Genomic DNA, 18,296 nt, shown 5'->3' with positions numbered 1-18,296 from the left:
AGCAAGGCTTGTGCCATCAGGTCTCCTTCTCGGGTTAACATGCAGCCGAAACCCTTCTGATTCCTAACAAGTCAATAGAGACTCTAGCCAAACCCTGGTCCCTTGCTGAATCAACTTTTCTTCACAGGGTTTTCTGCTTGTATCGAACTCCCTCATTCTTGGAACGCTCTATGTAACCCTTCGGGCCTAAACCTAGTCTAAAGTCCTGCAGTGTAACAGGAAAAACTTTGCTTAGATTCCAGTAGGAATGCAAGCCTCCTTTCTCCTGTAGGTATGGGGTCCTTGGGTAAGAGTTCCTAGAAGAAGGCGAAGCAGATTGTGTTTCTTAGTGTAGCTCCAATGAGAGCAATGAGGCAGACTTCAATGGCATGTATGTCGTGAGAGAACAGAATCCCTGGAGCTGTTGAAGAGCTGAGTCCACCTAGCTTTCTAAGGAAGGGTGCAGCGAGTTGCCTTAAACTCTGAATACATAGTGTGACTGGGAAAGGCTTCTAGGTCGGGATGTTTCTTAGAAGGGTAAAGGAGACTGCTGGTACTCACTGTAGTTGTACGAAAAAGGGTGCCTACACTAGGGTGCCTAGTGTCTGGTAGAGTGAAGAAACGTTCAAGTAAAGCAGAACTTCCAATCCGACATAATGGAAAATGCTAAGCGCTTTCGCTTCAGCAGGGCTTTTCAGGCCTTAGCTTGAGGCAAGGACTCACGTCAAGTTACCCTGTAGCTCTAGAGCATGACAGGAGGAACTCCCACCCATGCTATGGAAGCACCGTGTTTCCTTAGAGAAACTCCTTTTCTTTCCAGAGGGCTGCCCACAGTGAATCGAGGCCAGTCAAAACAGTGTTATTTAGGTATCTCAGGCTGGCGTGGCTAGAGATTTAAAATGGGAACGCAAGGCTTAGGCATTCAAGTCTTCTTTTCCGGTGAACATGCACCCGGACACCTTCTTATATCTAAGAAGTCCAAAGAGACTCTAGCTACACCCTGGTCCCTTGCTGAATCAACTTTTCTTCACAGAGTGTTCTGCATATATGGAACTCCCTCATCCTTGGAACGTTCTATGTCTGCTATAGGGCCGAAGCCTATTCTAAAGTCCTGCAGTGTAGAAGGAAAAACTGTGCTTTGGTTCCAGTAGGAATGCAAGCCTCCTTTCTCCTGTAGGTACGGGGTCATTGGGTAAGAGTTCCTAGAGGTAGGCGAAGCAGATTGTGTATCTTAGTGAAGCTCCACAGAGGGCAATGAGGCAGACTTCCATGGCATGTAGGACGTGAGAGAACAGAATCCCTGGAGCTGTTGAAGAGCTGAGTCCACCTAGCTTCCTAAGGAAGGGTGCAGCGAGTTGCCCTACACTCTGATTACATAGAGTGACTGGGAAAGGCTTCTAGGTCTGGATGTTTCTTAGAAGAGCAAAGAAGACTGCCGGTACTCACTGTATTTCTACGAAAAAGGGTGCCTACACGAGGGTGCCTTGTGTCTGGTAAGTGAAGAAACATTCAAGTAAAGCAGAACTTGGAATACGACATAATGGAAACTGCTAAGCGCTTCCGCTTCCGCAAGGCTTTTCAGGCCTTAGCTTGAGGCAAACACTCACGTCAAGTTTCCCTGTAGCTCTAGAGCAGGACAGCAGGAGCTCCCACCCATGCTATGGAAGCACCGTGTTTCCTTAGAGAAAACTCCTTTTCTTTCGAGAGGGCTGCCTACAGTGACCAGAAGCCAGGTAAAAACAGTGTTATTTAGGATTCTTCAGGGAAGCATGTTTAGAGATTTAACATGGGAAAGCAAGGCTTGTGCCATCAGGTCTCCTTCTCGGGTTAACATGCAGCCGAAACCCTTCTGATTCCTAACAAGTCAATAGAGACTCTAGCCAAACCCTGGTCCCTTGCTGAATCAACTTTTCTTCACAGGGTTTTCTGCTTGTATCGAACTCCCTCATTCTTGGAACGCTCTATGTAACCCTTCGGGCCTAAACCTAGTCTAAAGTCCTGCAGTGTAACAGGAAAAACTTTGCTTAGATTCCAGTAGGAATGCAAGCCTCCTTTCTCCTGTAGGTATGGGGTCCTTGGGTAAGAGTTCCTAGAAGAAGGCGAAGCAGATTGTGTTTCTTAGTGTAGCTCCAATGAGAGCAATGAGGCAGACTTCCATGGCATGTATGTCGTGAGAGAACAGAATCCCTGGAGCTGTTGAAGAGCTGAGTCCACCTAGCTTTCTAAGGAAGGGTGCAGCGAGTTGCCTTAAACTCTGAATACATAGTGTGACTGGGAAAGGCTTCTAGGTCGGGATGTTTCTTAGAAGGGTAAAGGAGACTGCTGGTACTCACTGTAGTTGTACGAAAAAGGGTGCCTACACTAGGGTGCCTAGTGTCTGGTAGAGTGAAGAAACGTTCAAGTAAAGCAGAACTTCCAATACGACATAATGGAAAATGCTAAGCGCTTTCGCTTCAGCAGGGCTTTTCAGGCCTTAGCTTGAGGCAAGGACTCACGTCAAGTTACCCTGTAGCTCTAGAGCATGACAGGAGGAACTCCCACCCATGCTATGGAAGCACCGTGTTTCCTTAGAGAAACTCCTTTTCTTTCCAGAGGGCTGCCCACAGTGAATCGAGGCCAGTCAAAACAGTGTTATTTAGGTATCTCAGGCTGGCGTGGCTAGAGATTTAAAATGGGAACGCAAGGCTTAGGCATTCAAGTCTTCTTTTCCGGTGAACATGCACCCGGACACCTTCTTATATCTAAGAAGTCCAAAGAGACTCTAGCTACACCCTGGTCCCTTGCTGAATCAACTTTTCTTCACAGAGTGTTCTGCATATATGGAACTCCCTCATCCTTGGAACGTTCTATGTCTGCTATAGGGCCGAAGCCTATTCTAAAGTCCTGCAGTGTAGAAGGAAAAACTGTGCTTTGGTTCCAGTAGGAATGCAAGCCTCCTTTCTCCTGTAGGTACGGGGTCATTGGGTACGAGTTCCTAGAGGTAGGCGAAGCAGATTGTGTATCTTAGTGAAGCTCCACAGAGGGCAATGAGGCAGACTTCCATGGCATGTAGGACGTGAGAGAACAGAATCCCTGGAGCTGTTGAAGAGCTGAGTCCACCTAGCTTCCTAAGGAAGGGTGCAGCGAGTTGCCCTACACTCTGATTACATAGAGTGACTGGGAAAGGCTTCTAGGTCTGGATGTTTCTTAGAAGAGCAAAGAAGACTGCCGGTACTCACTGTATTTCTACGAAAAAGGGTGCCTACACGAGGGTGCCTTGTGTCTGGTAAGTGAAGAAACATTCAAGTAAAGCAGAACTTGGAATACGACATAATGGAAACTGCTAAGCGCTTCCGCTTCCGCAAGGCTTTTCAGGCCTTAGCTTGAGGCAAACACTCACGTCAAGTTTCCCTGTAGCTCTAGAGCAGGACAGCAGGAGCTCCCACCCATGCTATGGAAGCACCGTGTTTCCTTAGAGAAAACTCCTTTTCTTTCGAGAGGGCTGCCTACAGTGACCAGAAGCCAGGTAAAAACAGTGTTATTTAGGATTCTTCAGGGAAGCATGTTTAGAGATTTAACATGGGAAAGCAAGGCTTGTGCCATCAGGTCTCCTTCTCGGGTTAACATGCAGCCGAAACACTTCTGATTCCTAACAAGTCAATAGAGACTCTAGCCAAACCCTGGTCCCTTGCTGAATCAACTTTTCTTCACAGGGTTTTCTGCATGTATCGAACTCCCTCATTCTTGGAACGCTCTATGTAACCCTTCGGGCCTAAACCTAGTCTAAAGTCCTGCAGTGTAACAGGAAAAACTTTGCTTAGATTCCAGTAGGAATGCAAGCCTCCTTTCTCCTGTAGGTATGGGGTCCTTGGGTAAGAGTTCCTAGAAGAAGGCGAAGCAGATTGTGTTTCTTAGTGTAGCTCCAATGAGAGCAATGAGGCAGACTTCCATGGCATGTATGTCGTGAGAGAACAGAATCCCTGGAGCTGTTGAAGAGCTGAGTCCACCTAGCTTTCTAAGGAAGGGTGCAGCGAGTTGCCTTAAACTCTGAATACATAGTGTGACTGGGAAAGGCTTCTAGGTCGGGATGTTTCTTAGAAGGGTAGAGACTGCTGGTACTCACTGTAGTTGTACGAAAAAGGGTGCCTACACTAGGGTGCCTAGTGTCTGGTAGAGTGAAGAAACGTTCAAGTAAAGCAGAACTTCCAATACGACATAATGGAAAATGCTAAGCGCTTTCGCTTCAGCAGGGCTTTTCAGGCCTTAGCTTGAGGCAAGGACTCACGTCAAGTTACCCTGTAGCTCTAGAGCATGACAGGAGGATCTCCCACCCATGCTATGGAAGCACCGTGTTTCCTTAGAGAAACTCCTTTTCTTTCCAGAGGGCTGCCCACAGTGAATCGAGGCCAGTCAAAACAGTGTTATTTAGGTATCTCAGGCTGGCGTGGCTAGAGATTTAAAATGGGAACGCAAGGCTTAGGCATTCAAGTCTTCTTTTCCGGTGAACATGCACCCGGACACCTTCTTATATCTAAGAAGTCCAAAGAGACTCTAGCTACACCCTGGTCCCTTGCTGAATCAACTTTTCTTCACAGAGTGTTCTGCATATATGGAACTCCCTCATCCTTGGAACGTTCTATGTCTGCTATAGGGCCGAAGCCTATTCTAAAGTCCTGCAGTGTGGAAGGAAAAACTGTGCTTTGGTTCCAGTAGGAATGCAAGCCTCCTTTCTCCTGTAGGTACGGGGTCATTGGGTAAGAGTTCCTAGAGGTAGGCGAAGCAGATTGTGTATCTTAGTGAAGCTCCACAGAGGGCAATGAGGCAGACTTCCATGGCATGTAGGACGTGAGAGAACAGAAGCCCTGGAGCTGTTGAAGAGCTGAGTCCACCTAGCTTCCTAAGGAAGGGTGCAGCGAGTTGCCTTAAACTCTGAATACATAGTGTGACTGGGAAAGGCTTCTAGGTCGGGATGTTTCTTAGAAGGGTAAAGGAGACTGCCGGTACTCACTGTAGTTGTACGAAAAAGGGTGCCTACACTAGGGTGCCTAGTGTCTGGTAGAGTGAAGAAACGTTCAAGTAAAGCAGAACTTCCAATACGACATAATGGAAAATGCTAAGCGCTTTCGCTTCAGCAGGGCTTTTCAGGCCTTAGCTTGAGGCAAGGACTCACGTCAAGTTACCCTGTAGCTCTAGAGCATGACAGGAGGAACTCCCACCCATGCTATGGAAGCACCGTGTTTCCTTAGAGAAACTCCTTTTCTTTCCAGAGGGCTGCCCACAGTGAATCGAGGCCAGTCAAAACAGTGTTATTTAGGTATCTCAGGCTGGCGTGGCTAGAGATTTAAAATGGGAACGCAAGGCTTAGGCATTCAAGTCTTCTTTTCCGGTGAACATGCACCCGGACACCTTCTTATATCTAAGAAGTCCAAAGAGACTCTAGCTACACCCTGGTCCCTTGCTGAATCAACTTTTCTTCACAGAGTGTTCTGCATATATGGAACTCCCTCATCCTTGGAACGTTCTATGTATGCTATAGGGCCGAAGCCTATTCTAAAGTCCTGCAGTGTAAAAGGAAAAACTGTGCTTTGGTTCCAGTAGGAATGCAAGCCTCCTTTCTCCTGTAGGTACGGGGTCATTGGGTAAGAGTTCCTAGAGGTAGGCGAAGCAGATTGTGTATCTTAGTGAAGCTCCACAGAGGGCAATGAGGCAGACTTCCATGGCATGTAGGACGTGAGAGAACAGAATCCCTGGAGCTGTTGAAGAGCTGAGTCCACCTAGCTTCCTAAGGAAGGGTGCAGCGAGTTGCCCTACACTCTGATTACATAGAGTGACTGGGAAAGGCTTCTAGGTCTGGATGTTTCTTAGAAGAGCAAAGAAGACTGCTGGTACTCACTGTATTTCTACGAAAAAGGGTGCCTACACGAGGGTGCCTTGTGTCTGGTAAGTGAAGAAACATTCAAGTAAAGCAGAACTTGGAATACGACATAATGGAAACTCCTAAGCGCTTCCGCTTCCGCAAGGCTTTTCAGGCCTTAGCTTGAGGCAAACACTCACGTCAAGTTTCCCTGTAGCTCTAGAGCAGGACAGCAGGAGCTCCCACCCATGCTATGGAAGCACCGTGTTTCCTTAGAGAAAACTCCTTTTCTTTCGAGAGGGCTGCCTACAGTGACCAGAAGCCAGGTAAAAACAGTGTTATTTAGGATTCTTCAGGGAAGCATGTTTAGAGATTTAACATGGGAAAGCAAGGCTTGTGCCATCAGGTCTCCTTCTCGGGTTAACATGCAGCCGAAACCCTTCTGATTTCTAACAAGTCAATAGAGACTCTAGCCAAACCCTGGTCCCTTGCTGAATCAACTTTTCTTCACAGGGTTTTCTGCATGTATCGAACTCCCTCATTCTTGGAACGCTCTATGTAACCCTTCGGGCCTAAACCTAGTGTAAAGTCCTGCAGTGTAACAGGAAAAACTTTGCTTAGATTCCAGTAGGAATGCAAGCCTCCTTTCTCCTGTAGGTATGGGGTCCTTGGGTAAGAGTTCCTAGAAGAAGGCGAAGCAGATTGTGTTTCTTAGTGTAGCTCCAATGAGAGCAATGAGGCAGACTTCCATGGCATGTAGGACGTGAGAGAACAGAATCCCTGGAGCTGTTGAAGAGCTGAGTCCACCTAGCTTTCTAAGGAAGGGTGCAGCGAGTTGCCTTAAACTCTGAATACATAGTGTGACTGGGAAAGGCTTCTAGGTCTGGATGTTTCTTAGAAGGGTAAAGGAGACTGCTGGTACTCACTGTAGTTGTACGAAAAAGGGTGCCTACACTAGGGTGCCTAGTGTCTGGTAGAGTGAAGAAACGTTCAAGTAAAGCAGAACTTCCAATACGACATAATGGAAAATGCTAAGCGCTTTCGCTTCAGCAGGGCTTTTCAGGCCTTAGCTTGAGGCAAGGACTCACGTCAAGTTACCCTGTAGCTCTAGAGCATGACAGGAGGAACTCCCACCCATGCTATGGAAGCACCGTGTTTCCTTAGAGAAACTCCTTTTCTTTCCAGAGGGCCGCCCACAGTGAATCGAGGCCAGTCAAAACAGTGTTATTTAGGTATCTCAGGCTGGCGTGGCTAGAGATTTAAAATGGGAACGCAAGGCTTAGGCATTCAAGTCTTCTTTTCCGGTGAACATGCACCCGGACACCTTCTTATATCTAAGAAGTCCAAAGAGACTCTAGCTACACCCTGGTCCCTTGCTGAATCAACTTTTCTTCACAGAGTGTTCTGCATATATGGAACTCCCTCATCCTTGGAACGTTCTATGTATGCTATAGGGCCGAAGCCTATTCTAAAGTCCTGCAGTGTAAAAGGAAAAACTGTGCTTTGGTTCCAGTAGGAATGCAAGCCTCCTTTCTCCTGTAGGTACGGGGTCATTGGGTAAGAGTTCCTAGAGGTAGGCGAAGCAGATTGTGTATCTTAGTGAAGCTCCACAGAGGGCAATGAGGCAGACTTCCATGGCATGTAGGACGTGAGAGAACAGAATCCCTGGAGCTGTTGAAGAGCTGAGTCCACCTAGCTTCCTAAGGAAGGGTGCAGCGAGTTGCCCTACACTCTGATTACATAGAGTGACTGGGAAAGGCGTCTAGGTCTGGATGTTTCTTAGAAGAGCAAAGAAGACTGCTGGTACTCACTGTATTTCTACGAAAAAGGGTGCCTACACGAGGGTGCCTTGTGTCTGGTAAGTGAAGAAACATTCAAGTAAAGCAGAACTTGGAATACGACATAATGGAAACTGCTAAGCGCTTCCGCTTCCGCAAGGCTTTTCAGGCCTTAGCTTGAGGCAAACACTCACGTCAAGTTTCCCTGTAGCTCTAGAGCAGGACAGCAGGAGCTCCCACCCATGCTATGGAAGCACCGTGTTTCCTTAGAGAAAACTCCTTTTCTTTCGAGAGGGCTGCCTACAGTGACCAGAAGCCAGGTAAAAACAGTGTTATTTAGGATTCTTCAGGGAAGCATGTTTAGAGATTTAACATGGGAAAGCAAGGCTTGTGCCATCAGGTCTCCTTCTCGGGTTAACATGCAGCCGAAACCCTTCTGATTCCTGACAAGTCAATAGAGACTCTAGCCAAACCCTGGTCCCTTGCTGAATCAACTTTTCTTCACAGGGTTTTCTGCATGTATCGAACTCCCTCATTCTTGGAACGCTCTATGTAACCCTTCGGGCCTAAACCTAGTCTAAAGTCCTGCAGTGTAACAGGAAAAACTTTGCTTAGATTCCAGTAGGAATGCAAGCCTCCTTTCTCCTGTAGGTATGGGGTCCTTGGGTAAGAGTTCCTAGAAGAAGGCGAAGCAGATTGTGTTTCTTAGTGTAGCTCCAATGAGAGCAATGAGGCAGACTTCCATGGCATGTATGTCGTGAGAGAACAGAATCCCTGGAGCTGTTGAAGAGCTGAGTCCACCTAGCTTTCTAAGGAAGGGTGCAGCGAGTTGCCTTAAACTCTGAATACATAGTGTGACTGGGAAAGGCTTCTAGGTCGGGATGTTTCTTAGAAGGGTAAAGGAGACTGCTGGTACTCACTGTAGTTGTACGAAAAAGGGTGCCTACACTAGGGTGCCTAGTGTCTGGTAGAGTGAAGAAACGTTCAAGTAAAGCAGAACTTCCAATACGACATAATGGAAAATGCTAAGCGCTTTCGCTTCAGCAGGGCTTTTCAGGCCTTAGCTTGAGGCAAGGACTCACGTCAAGTTACCCTGTAGCTCTAGAGCATGACAGGAGGAACTCCCACCCATGCTATGGAAGCACCGTGTTTCCTTAGAGAAACTCCTTTTCTTTCCAGAGGGCTGCCCACAGTGAATCGAGGCCAGTCAAAACAGTGATATTTAGGTATCTCAGTCTGGCGTGGCTAGAGATTTAAAATGGGAACGCAAGGCTTAGGCATTCAAGTCTTCTTTTCCGGTGAACATGCACCCGGACACCTTCTTATATCTAAGAAGTCCCAAGAGACTCTAGCTACACCCTGGTCCCTTGCTGAATCAACTTTTCTTCACAGAGTGTTCTGCATATATGGAACTCCCTCATCCTTGGAACGTTCTATGTATGCTATAGGGCCGAAGCCTATTCTAAAGTCCTGCAGTGTAAAAGGAAAAACTGCGCTTTGGTTCCAGTAGGAATGCAAGCCTCCTTTCTCCTGTAGGTACGGGGTCATTGGGTACGAGTTCCTAGAGGTAGGCGAAGCAGATTGTGTATCTTAGTGAAGCTCCACAGAGAGCAATGAGGCAGACTTCCATGGCATGTAGGACGTGAGAGAACAGAATCCCTGGAGCTGTTGAAGAGCTGAGTCCACCTAGCTTCCTAAGGAAGGGTGCAGCGAGTTGCCCTACACTCTGATTACATAGAGTGACTGGGAAAGGCGTCTAGGTCTGGATGTTTCTTAGAAGAGCAAAGAAGACTGCTGGTACTCACTGTATTTCTACGAAAAAGGGTGCCTACACGAGGGTGCCTTGTGTCTGGTAAGTGAAGAAACATTCAAGTAAAGCAGAACTTGGAATACGACATAATGGAAACTCCTAAGCGCTTCCGCTTCCGCAAGGCTTTTCAGGCCTTAGCTTGAGGCAAACACTCACGTCAAGTTTCCCTGTAGCTCTAGAGCAGGACAGCAGGAGCTCCCACCCATGCTATGGAAGCACCGTGTTTCCTTAGAGAAAACTCCTTTTCTTTCGAGAGGGCTGCCTACAGTGTCCAGAAGCCAGGTAAAAACAGTGTTATTTAGGATTCTTCAGGGAAGCATGTTTAGAGATTTAACATGGGAAAGCAAGGCTTGTGCCATCAGGTCTCCTTCTCGGGTTAACATGCAGCCGAAACCCTTCTGATTTCTAACAAGTCAATAGAGACTCTAGCCAAACCCTGGTCCCTTGCTGAATCAACTTTTCTTCACAGGGTTTTCTGCATGTATCGAACTCCCTCATTCTTGGAACGCTCTATGTAACCCTTCGGGCCTAAACCTAGTGTAAAGTCCTGCAGTGTAACAGGAAAAACTTTGCTTAGATTCCAGTAGGAATGCAAGCCTCCTTTCTCCTGTAGGTATGGGGTCCTTGGGTAAGAGTTCCTAGAAGAAGGCGAAGCAGATTGTGTTTCTTAGTGTAGCTCCAATGAGAGCAATGAGGCAGACTTCCATGGCATGTATGTCGTGAGAGAACAGAATCCCTGGAGCTGTTGAAGAGCTGAGTCCACCTAGCTTTCTAAGGAAGGGTGCAGCGAGTTGCCTTAAACTCTGAATACATAGTGTGACTGGGAAAGGCTTCTAGGTCTGGATGTTTCTTAGAAGGGTAAAGGAGACTGCTGGTACTCACTGTAGTTGTACGAAAAAGGGTGCCTACACTAGGGTGCCTAGTGTCTGGTAGAGTGAAGAAACGTTCAAGTAAAGCAGAACTTCCAATACGACATAATGGAAAATGCTAAGCGCTTTCGCTTCAGCAGGGCTTTTCAGGCCTTAGCTTGAGGCAAGGACTCACGTCAAGTTACCCTGTAGCTCTAGAGCATGACAGGAGGAACTCCCACCCATGCTATGGAAGCACCGTGTTTCCTTAGAGAAACTCCTTTTCTTTCCAGAGGGCCGCCCACAGTGAATCGAGGCCAGTCAAAACAGTGTTATTTAGGTATCTCAGGCTGGCGTGGCTAGAGATTTAAAATGGGAACGCAAGGCTTAGGCATTCAAGTCTTCTTTTCCGGTGAACATGCACCCGGACACCTTCTTATATCTAAGAAGTCCAAAGAGACTCTAGCTACACCCTGGTCCCTTGCTGAATCAACTTTTCTTCACAGAGTGTTCTGCATATATGGAACTCCCTCATCCTTGGAACGTTCTATGTATGCTATAGGGCCGAAGCCTATTCTAAAGTCCTGCAGTGTAAAAGGAAAAACTGCGCTTTGGTTCCAGTAGGAATGCAAGCCTCCTTTCTCCTGTAGGTACGGGGTCATTGGGTAAGAGTTCCTAGAGGTAGGCGAAGCAGATTGTGTATCTTAGTGAAGCTCCACAGAGGGCAATGAGGCAGACTTCCATGGCATGTAGGACGTGAGAGAACAGAATCCCTGGAGCTGTTGAAGAGCTGAGTCCACCTAGCTTCCTAAGGAAGGGTGCAGCGAGTTGCCCTACACTCTGATTACATAGAGTGACTGGGAAAGGCGTCTAGGTCTGGATGTTTCTTAGAAGAGCAAAGAAGACTGCTGGTACTCACTGTATTTCTACGAAAAAGGGTGCCTACACGAGGGTGCCTTGTGTCTGGTAAGTGAAGAAACATTCAAGTAAAGCAGAACTTGGAATACGACATAATGGAAACTGCTAAGCGCTTCCGCTTCCGCAAGGCTTTTCAGGCCTTAGCTTGAGGCAAACACTCACGTCAAGTTTCCCTGTAGCTCTAGAGCAGGACAGCAGGAGCTCCCACCCATGCTATGGAAGCACCGTGTTTCCTTAGAGAAAACTCCTTTTCTTTCGAGAGGGCTGCCTACAGTGACCAGAAGCCAGGTAAAAACAGTGTTATTTAGGATTCTTCAGGGAAGCATGTTTAGAGATTTAACATGGGAAAGCAAGGCTTGTGCCATCAGGTCTCCTTCTCGGGTTAACATGCAGCCGAAACCCTTCTGATTCCTGACAAGTCAATAGAGACTCTAGCCAAACCCTGGTCCCTTGCTGAATCAACTTTTCTTCACAGGGTTTTCTGCATGTATCGAACTCCCTCATTCTTGGAACGCTCTATGTAACCCTTCGGGCCTAAACCTAGTCTAAAGTCCTGCAGTGTAACAGGAAAAACTTTGCTTAGATTCCAGTAGGAATGCAAGCCTCCTTTCTCCTGTAGGTATGGGGTCCTTGGGTAAGAGTTCCTAGAAGAAGGCGAAGCAGATTGTGTTTCTTAGTGTAGCTCCAATGAGAGCAATGAGGCAGACTTCCATGGCATGTATGTCGTGAGAGAACAGAATCCCTGGAGCTGTTGAAGAGCTGAGTCCACCTAGCTTTCTAAGGAAGGGTGCAGCGAGTTGCCTTAAACTCTGAATACATAGTGTGACTGGGAAAGGCTTCTAGGTCGGGATGTTTCTTAGAAGGGTAAAGGAGACTGCTGGTACTCACTGTAGTTGTACGAAAAAGGGTGCCTACACTAGGGTGCCTAGTGTCTGGTAGAGTGAAGAAACGTTCAAGTAAAGCAGAACTTCCAATACGACATAATGGAAAATGCTAAGCGCTTTCGCTTCAGCAGGGCTTTTCAGGCCTTAGCTTGAGGCAAGGACTCACGTCAAGTTACCCTGTAGCTCTAGAGCATGACAGGAGGAACTCCCACCCATGCTATGGAAGCACCGTGTTTCCTTAGAGAAACTCATTTTCTTTCCAGAGGGCTGCCCACAGTGAATCGAGGCCAGTCAAAACAGTGATATTTAGGTATCTCAGTCTGGCGTGGCTAGAGATTTAAAATGGGAACGCAAGGCTTAGGCATTCAAGTCTTCTTTTCCGGTGAACATGCACCCGGACACCTTCTTATATCTAAGAAGTCCCAAGAGACTCTAGCTACACCCTGGTCCCTTGCTGAATCAACTTTTCTTCACAGAGTGTTCTGCATATATGGAACTCCCTCATCCTTGGAACGTTCTATGTATGCTATAGGGCCGAAGCCTATTCTAAAGTCCTGCAGTGTAAAAGGAAAAACTGCGCTTTGGTTCCAGTAGGAATGCAAGCCTCCTTTCTCCTGTAGGTACGGGGTCATTGGGTACGAGTTCCTAGAGGTAGGCGAAGCAGATTGTGTATCTTAGTGAAGCTCCACAGAGAGCAATGAGGCAGACTTCCATGGCATGTAGGACGTGAGAGAACAGAATCCCTGGAGCTGTTGAAGAGCTGAGTCCACCTAGCTTCCTAAGGAAGGGTGCAGCGAGTTGCCCTACACTCTGATTACATAGAGTGACTGGGAAAGGCGTCTAGGTCTGGATGTTTCTTAGAAGAGCAAAGAAGACTGCTGGTACTCACTGTATTTCTACGAAAAAGGGTGCCTACACGAGGGTGCCTTGTGTCTGGTAAGTGAAGAAACATTCAAGTAAAGCAGAACTTGGAATACGACATAATGGAAACTGCTAAGCGCTTCCGCTTCCGCAAGGCTTTTCAGGCCTTAGCTTGAGGCAAACACTCACGTCAAGTTTCCCTGTAGCTCTAGAGCAGGACAGCAGGAGCTCCCACCCATGCTATGGAAGCACCGTGTTTCCTTAGAGAAAACTCCTTTTCTTTCGAGAGGGCTGCCTACAGTGACCAGAAGCCAGGTAAAAACAGTGTTATTTAGGATTCTTCAGGGAAGCATGTTTAGAGATTTAACATGGAAAAGCAAGGCTTGTGCCATCAGGTCTCCTTCTCGGGTTAACATGCAGCCGAAACCCTTCTGATTCCTGACAAGTCAATAGGGACTCTAGCCAAACCCTGGTCCCTTGCTGAATCAACTTTTCTTCACAGGGTTTTCTGCATGTATCGAACTCCCTCATTCTTGGAACGCTCTATGTAACCCTTCGGGCCTAAACCTAGTCTAAAGTCCTGCAGTGTAACAGGAAAAACTTTGCTTAGATTCCAGTAGGAATGCAAGCCTCCTTTCTCCTGTAGGTATGGGGTCCTTGGGTAAGAGTTCCTAGAAGAAGGCGAAGCAGATTGTGTTTCTTAGTGTAGCTCCAATGAGAGCAATGAGGCAGACTTCCATGGCATGTATGTCGTGAGAGAACAGAATCCCTGGAGCTGTTGAAGAGCTGAGTCCACCTAGCTTTCTAAGGAAGGGTGCAGCGAGTTGCCTTAAACTCTGAATACATAGTGTGACTGGGAAAGGCTTCTAGGTCGGGATGTTTCTTAGAAGGGTAAAGGAGACTGCTGGTACTCACTGTAGTTGTACGAAAAAGGGTGCCTACACTAGGGTGCCTAGTGTCTGGTAGAGTGAAGAAACGTTCAAGTAAAGCAGAACTTCCAATACGACATAATGGAAAATGCTAAGCGCTTTCGCTTCAGCAGGGCTTTTCAGGCCTTAGCTTGAGGCAAGGACTCACGTCAAGTTACCCTGTAGCTCTAGAGCATGACAGGAGGAACTCCCACCCATGCTATGGAAGCACCGTGTTTCCTTAGAGAAACTCCTTTTCTTTCCAGAGGGCTGCCCACAGTGAATCGAGGCCAGTCAAAACAGTGTTATTTAGGTATCTCAGGCTGGCGTGGCTAGAGATTTAAAATGGGAACGCAAGGCTTAGGCATTCAAGTCTTCTTTTCCGGTGAACATGCACCCGGACACCTTCTTATATCTAAGAAGTCCAAAGAGACTCTAGCTACACCCTGGTCCCTTGCTGAATCAACTTTTCTTCACAGAGTGTTCTGCATATATGGAACTCCCTCATCCTTGAAACGTTCTATGTATGCTATAGGGCCGAAGCCTATTCTAAAGTCCTGCAGTGTAAAAGGAAAAACTGCGCTTTGGTTCCAGTAGGAATGCAAGCCTCCTTTCTCCTGTAGGTACGGGGTCATTGGGTACGAGTTCCTAGAGGTAGGCGAAGCAGATTGTGTATCTTAGTGAAGCTCCACAGAGGGCAATGAGGCAGACTTCCATGGCATGTAGGACGTGAGAGAACAGAATCCCTGGAGCTGTTGAAGAGCTGAGTCCACCTAGCTTCCTAAGGAAGGGTGCAGCGAGTTGCCCTACACTCTGATTACATAGAGTGACTGGGAAAGGCGTCTAGGTCTGGATGTTTCTTAGAAGAGCAAAGAAGACTGCCGGTACTCACTGTATTTCTACGAAAAAGGGTGCCTACACGAGGGTGCCTTGTGTCTGGTAAGTGAAGAAACATTCAAGTAAAGCAGAACTTGGAATACGACATAATGGAAACTGCTAAGCGCTTCCGCTTCCGCAAGGCTTTTCAGGCCTTAGCTTGAGGCAAACACTCACGTCAAGTTTCCCTGTAGCTCTAGAGCAGGACAGCAGGAGCTCCCACCCATGCTATGGAAGCACCGTGTTTCCTTAGAGAAAACTCCTTTTCTTTCGAGAGGGCTGCCTACAGTGACCAGAAGCCAGGTAAAAACAGTGTTATTTAGGATTCTTCAGGGAAGCATGTTTAGAGATTTAACATGGGAAAGCAAGGCTTGTGCCATCAGGTCTCCTTCTCGGGTTAACATGCAGCCGAAACCCTTCTGATTCCTAACAAGTCAATAGAGACTCTAGCCAAACCCTGGTCCCTTGCTGAATCAACTTTTCTTCACAGGGTTTTCTGCATGTATCGAACTCCCTCATTCTTGGAACGCTCTATGTAACCCTTCGGGCCTAAACCTAGTCTAAAGTCCTGCAGTGTAACAGGAAAAACTTTGCTTAGATTCCAGTAGGAATGCAAGCCTCCTTTCTCCTGTAGGTATGGGGTCCTTGGGTAAGAGTTCCTAGAAGAAGGCGAAGCAGATTGTGTTTCTTAGTGTAGCTCCAATGAGAGCAATGAGGCAGACTTCCATGGCATGTATGTCGTGAGAGAACAGAATCCCTGGAGCTGTTGAAGAGCTGAGTCCACCTAGCTTTCTAAGGAAGGGTGCAGCGAGTTGCCTTAAACTCTGAATACATAGTGTGACTGGGAAAGGCTTCTAGGTCGGGATGTTTCTTAGAAGGGTAAAGGAGACTGCTGGTACTCACTGTAGTTGTACGAAAAAGGGTGCCTACACTAGGGTGCCTAGTGTCTGGTAGAGTGAAGAAACGTTCAAGTAAAGCAGAACTTCCAATACGACATAATGGAAAATGCTAAGCGCTTTCGCTTCAGCAGGGCTTTTCAGGCCTTAGCTTGAGGCAAGGACTCACGTCAAGTTACCCTGTAGCTCTAGAGCATGACAGGAGGATCTCCCACCCATGCTATGGAAGCACCGTGTTTCCTTAGAGAAACTCCTTTTCTTTCCAGAGGGCTGCCCACAGTGAATCGAGGCCAGTCAAAACAGTGTTATTTAGGTATCTCAGGCTGGCGTGGCTAGAGATTTAAAATGGGAACGCAAGGCTTAGGCATTCAAGTCTTCTTTTCCGGTGAACATGCACCCGGACACCTTCTTATATCTAAGAAGTCCAAAGAGACTCTAGCTACACCCTGGTCCCTTGCTGAATCAACTTTTCTTCACAGAGTGTTCTGCATATATGGAACTCCCTCATCCTTGGAACGTTCTATGTCTGCTATAGGGCCGAAGCCTATTCTAAAGTCCTGCAGTGTGGAAGGAAAAACTGTGCTTTGGTTCCAGTAGGAATGCAAGCCTCCTTTCTCCTGTAGGTACGGGGTCATTGGGTAAGAGTTCCTAGAGGTAGGCGAAGCAGATTGTGTATCTTAGTGAAGCTCCACAGAGGGCAATGAGGCAGACTTCCATGGCATGTAGGACGTGAGAGAACAGAAGCCCTGGAGCTGTTGAAGAGCTGAGTCCACCTAGCTTCCTAAGGAAGGGTGCAGCGAGTTGCCTTAAACTCTGAATACATAGTGTGACTGGGAAAGGCTTCTAGGTCGGGATGTTTCTTAGAAGGGTAAAGGAGACTGCCGGTACTCACTGTAGTTGTACGAAAAAGGGTGCCTACACTAGGGTGCCTAGTGTCTGGTAGAGTGAAGAAACGTTCAAGTAAAGCAGAACTTCCAATACGACATAATGGAAAATGCTAAGCGCTTTCGCTTCAGCAGGGCTTTTCAGGCCTTAGCTTGAGGCAAGGACTCACGTCAAGTTACCCTGTAGCTCTAGAGCATGACAGGAGGAACTCCCACCCATGCTATGGAAGCACCGTGTTTCCTTAGAGAAACTCCTTTTCTTTCCAGAGGGCTGCCCACAGTGAATCGAGGCCAGTCAAAACAGTGTTATTTAGGTATCTCAGGCTGGCGTGGCTAGAGATTTAAAATGGGAACGCAAGGCTTAGGCATTCAAGTCTTCTTTTCCGGTGAACATGCACCCGGACACCTTCTTATATCTAAGAAGTCCAAAGAGACTCTAGCTACACCCTGGTCCCTTGCTGAATCAACTTTTCTTCACAGAGTGTTCTGCATATATGGAACTCCCTCATCCTTGGAACGTTCTATGTATGCTATAGGGCCGAAGCCTATTCTAAAGTCCTGCAGTGTAAAAGGAAAAACTGTGCTTTGGTTCCAGTAGGAATGCAAGCCTCCTTTCTCCTGTAGGTACGGGGTCATTGGGTAAGAGTTCCTAGAGGTAGGCGAAGCAGATTGTGTATCTTAGTGAAGCTCCACAGAGGGCAATGAGGCAGACTTCCATGGCATGTAGGACGTGAGAGAACAGAATCCCTGGAGCTGTTGAAGAGCTGAGTCCACCTAGCTTCCTAAGGAATGGTGCAGCGAGTTGCCCTACACTCTGATTACATAGAGTGACTGGGAAAGGCTTCTAGGTCTGGATGTTTCTTAGAAGAGCAAAGAAGACTGCTGGTACTCACTGTATTTCTACGAAAAAGGGTGCCTACACGAGGGTGCCTTGTGTCTGGTAAGTGAAGAAACATTCAAGTAAAGCAGAACTTGGAATACGACATAATGGAAACTCCTAAGCGCTTCCGCTTCCGCAAGGCTTTTCAGGCCTTAGCTTGAGGCAAACACTCACGTCAAGTTTCCCTGTAGCTCTAGAGCAGGACAGCAGGAGCTCCCACCCATGCTATGGAAGCACCGTGTTTCCTTAGAGAAAACTCCTTTTCTTTCGAGAGGGCTGCCTACAGTGACCAGAAGCCAGGTAAAAACAGTGTTATTTAGGATTCTTCAGGGAAGCATGTTTAGAGATTTAACATGGGAAAGCAAGGCTTGTGCCATCAGGTCTCCTTCTCGGGTTAACATGCAGCCGAAACCCTTCTGATTTCTAACAAGTCAATAGAGACTCTAGCCAAACCCTGGTCCCTTGCTGAATCAACTTTTCTTCACAGGGTTTTCTGCATGTATCGAACTCCCTCATTCTTGGAACGCTCTATGTAACCCTTCGGGCCTAAACCTAGTGTAAAGTCCTGCAGTGTAACAGGAAAAACTTTGCTTAGATTCCAGTAGGAATGCAAGCCTCCTTTCTCCTGTAGGTATGGGGTCCTTGGGTAAGAGTTCCTAGAAGAAGGCGAAGCAGATTGTGTTTCTTAGTGTAGCTCCAATGAGAGCAATGAGGCAGACTTCCATGGCATGTATGTCGTGAGAGAACAGAATCCCTGGAGCTGTTGAAGAGCTGAGTCCACCTAGCTTTCTAAGGAAGGGTGCAGCGAGTTGCCTTAAACTCTGAATACATAGTGTGACTGGGAAAGGCTTCTAGGTCTGGATGTTTCTTAGAAGGGTAAAGGAGACTGCTGGTACTCACTGTAGTTGTACGAAAAAGGGTGCCTACACTAGGGTGCCTAG

The sequence above is a fragment of the Balaenoptera physalus genome (genome assembly GCF_965194825.1).
Source record: "Balaenoptera physalus genome assembly, chromosome: 21".
NCBI classification, from domain to species: domain Eukaryota; kingdom Metazoa; phylum Chordata; class Mammalia; order Artiodactyla; family Balaenopteridae; genus Balaenoptera; species Balaenoptera physalus.
This window is presented reverse-complemented; position numbering follows the sequence as displayed.